Source organism: Bos indicus, chromosome 11 (assembly GCF_029378745.1).
Source record: "Bos indicus isolate NIAB-ARS_2022 breed Sahiwal x Tharparkar chromosome 11, NIAB-ARS_B.indTharparkar_mat_pri_1.0, whole genome shotgun sequence".
In the NCBI taxonomy this organism is placed as follows: domain Eukaryota; kingdom Metazoa; phylum Chordata; class Mammalia; order Artiodactyla; family Bovidae; genus Bos; species Bos indicus.
In genome coordinates, this window is record NC_091770.1 from 36,734,048 (window position 1) to 36,736,911 (window position 2,864).

The window sequence follows — 2,864 nt, forward strand, 5'->3', positions numbered from 1 at the left end:
TGATGAGAGTTGACTGAGTCTTAACACATCTGGTGGCATATGTAGATCAAATTTCTCAATAAAAATAATAATAATAACTGAGGACTTAGTACATGTTTGACTCTCCTCTCCATGCTCCTGAGTTAAATCATCTACACTTCAAAAGTCAGTTCAGTCACTCATTCATGTCCAACTCTTTGCAATCCCATGGACTGCAGCATGCCAGGCTTCCCTGTCCATCACCAACTCCTGGAGCCTACTCAAACTCATGTCCATCAAGTCAGTGATGCCATCCAACCATCTCATCCTCTGTTGTCCCCTTCTCCTCCCTCCTTCAATCTTTCCCAGCATCAGGGTCTTTTCCAATGAGTCAGTTCTTCGCATCAGGTGGCCAAAGTTTTGGAGTTTCAGTTTCAGCATCAGTCCTTCCAATGAATATTCAGGACTGATTTCCTTTAGGACTGACTGGTTTGATCTTGCAGTCCAAGGGACTCTCAAGAGTCTTCTCCAACACCACAGTTCTAAAGCATGAATTCCTCCTCACTCAGCTTTGTTTATGGGTCCATGAGTTGATGTGAGTCCAACTCTCACATCCTTACATGACTACTGGAAAAATCATAACTTTGACTAGACGGACCTTTGTTGACAAAGTAAAGTCTCTGCTTTTTAGTATGCTGTCTAGGTTGGTCACAGCTTTTCTTCCAAGGAGCAAGCATCTTTTAATTTCATGGCTACAGTGACCATCTGCAGTGCTTTTGGAGCCCCCAAAATAAAGTCTTTCACTGTTTCCATTGTTTCCCCATCTATTTGCCATGAAGTGATGGGACCAGATGCCATTGATCTTAGTTTTCTGAATGTTGAGTTTTAAGTCAACTTTTTCACTCTCTTCCTTCACTTTCATCAAGAGGCTCTTTAGTTCTTTTTCGCTTTTTGCTGTAAGGGTGCTGTCATCTGCATATCTGAGGTTATTGATATTTCTCCCGGCAATCTTGATTCCAGCTTGTGCTCCATCCAGCCCAGCATTTCGCATGATGTACTCTGCATAGAAGTTAAATAAGCAGGGTGACAATATACAGCCTTAGTGTACTCTTTTCCCGATTTGGAACCAATCTGTTTTTCCATGTCCAGTTCGAACTGTTGTTTCTTGACCTGCATACAGATTTCTCAGGAAGCAGGTCAGATGGTTTGGTATTCCCATCTCTTGAAGAATTTTCCACAGTTTGTTGGAAAATTTGCAAAAAACTTCACAAAACCTTGTTATTCTTTCCCTATTCTGTGAAGACACTGAGGCTCAGAGAAGTCAGAACATTCGCTCAACTGAACCAGCTACTTGATAATGGAATCAGAATTCAAACACCGACGTCTGCCAAGGCCTATGCTCCCAACCATAGTTTATAATAGTTAGGATACAACCTAAGTTAATAGATGAGTATGAGGCACTTAATTCAGTGCAGAGCAAATACTGGGCTCCCAAGCAGGAGTTCGCTTATTGTTAATTCCCTGCTTTTGATTTCAACCCACTCGCCTCATACACATTTATTCATCTTCTCCTTGACTCCCTGAGTACACATACACATAACCATATACTCACACACATTCCCGTCTTTTTATCAACAAGATCCACACTCAGGTGTCTAGGTAATGAAAGTGAAAGAAAGTGAAAGTTGCTCAGTCCTGTCCAACTCTGTGCAACCCCATGTACTGTACAGTCCATTGAATTCTCCAGGCCAGAATACTGGAGTGGGTAGCCTTTCCCTTCTCCAGGAATCTCCCCGACCCAGGAATTGAACTGGAGTCTCCTGCACTGCAGGTGGATTCTTTACCAACTGAGCTATCAGGGAAGCCCACTATGTATCAAACTTCTTTTCATTTACTCTTCTTCCTCTTAGGACTTAAGCTCGTTTCTGTACAATGATTCCTGTGATCCTACCTCAACAAACCTCTGCTGTCCCATATCTTTCAAGGTAAATGTAAACACATACTAAGACTGAGGCTGGGGTACAAAATATATGCATATGCATAGTCCAATATACAGCAGAATTCAATTCAAAAAGGAATCTTCTCTTCCCAGTATCTAGGGAGATGCCCAAGCAATACCAAAGACATTTGGCTCTGGTAGTGGAAATTGGGAAGCAATGGTGAAATGAGGTAAGACATTCCAGGGCCTGAAAGTGGACGCAAGTCATCAGCTGCTTCTCTCAGGAGGCTTGTTCTTTTTGGATAAGGGCTATATGTACAAGCCACGATCTGCTGCTACAGCCTCCAGCCCCCTCTACCTGATTCTGAACCCCTCTCAGTCTGGAGCTGATGCCCACAATGCGGGGAGTCTCATTTGTAGGAGATGAGTGTTCCCTTGCTTTATTTTACTGTTTGCCGCCAGCCAGGGTAAGGAGGATGTGTCAGAAATCATGGAGAACAGCGACAGCCAAGCTTTCTCACGCGAAGACTAGGCAACTCAGGAACAGCAAATCATGACTTGCACAGTATTTAATGGATCATGGGAAAACAAGCTTCTCTCTTGCCTGCCTGCCCTTTTGGAACCAGCTCTGGCAGACATGGGCAAAACCGGGGTGGCGTCCTGAGGGGCTCTAGAGGGCGGGCGATGTAGGGACGCGAATAACTCAGCACCTCACCCAGGGACAAGGGCCGAGCGGGAGGCTCCGGAATCGCCCCTTGATGATCCCAAAAGACAGCCTGGGCCCTGATAAATATCCCGCCCGGCCGGATATAGGCAGCGGAGCTTGCAACGGGTCTGGGAAGTACACAGTCAGATCCAGCCAGCCACTCCCTCCCCATCACCAGCCTCACCCTCTCACTGCGGAGCCGACAGGGTTACTGCGCCTGCGCAGTCCTAGTCCCGCCACTCCCACGCTTTCCGAGGCCTT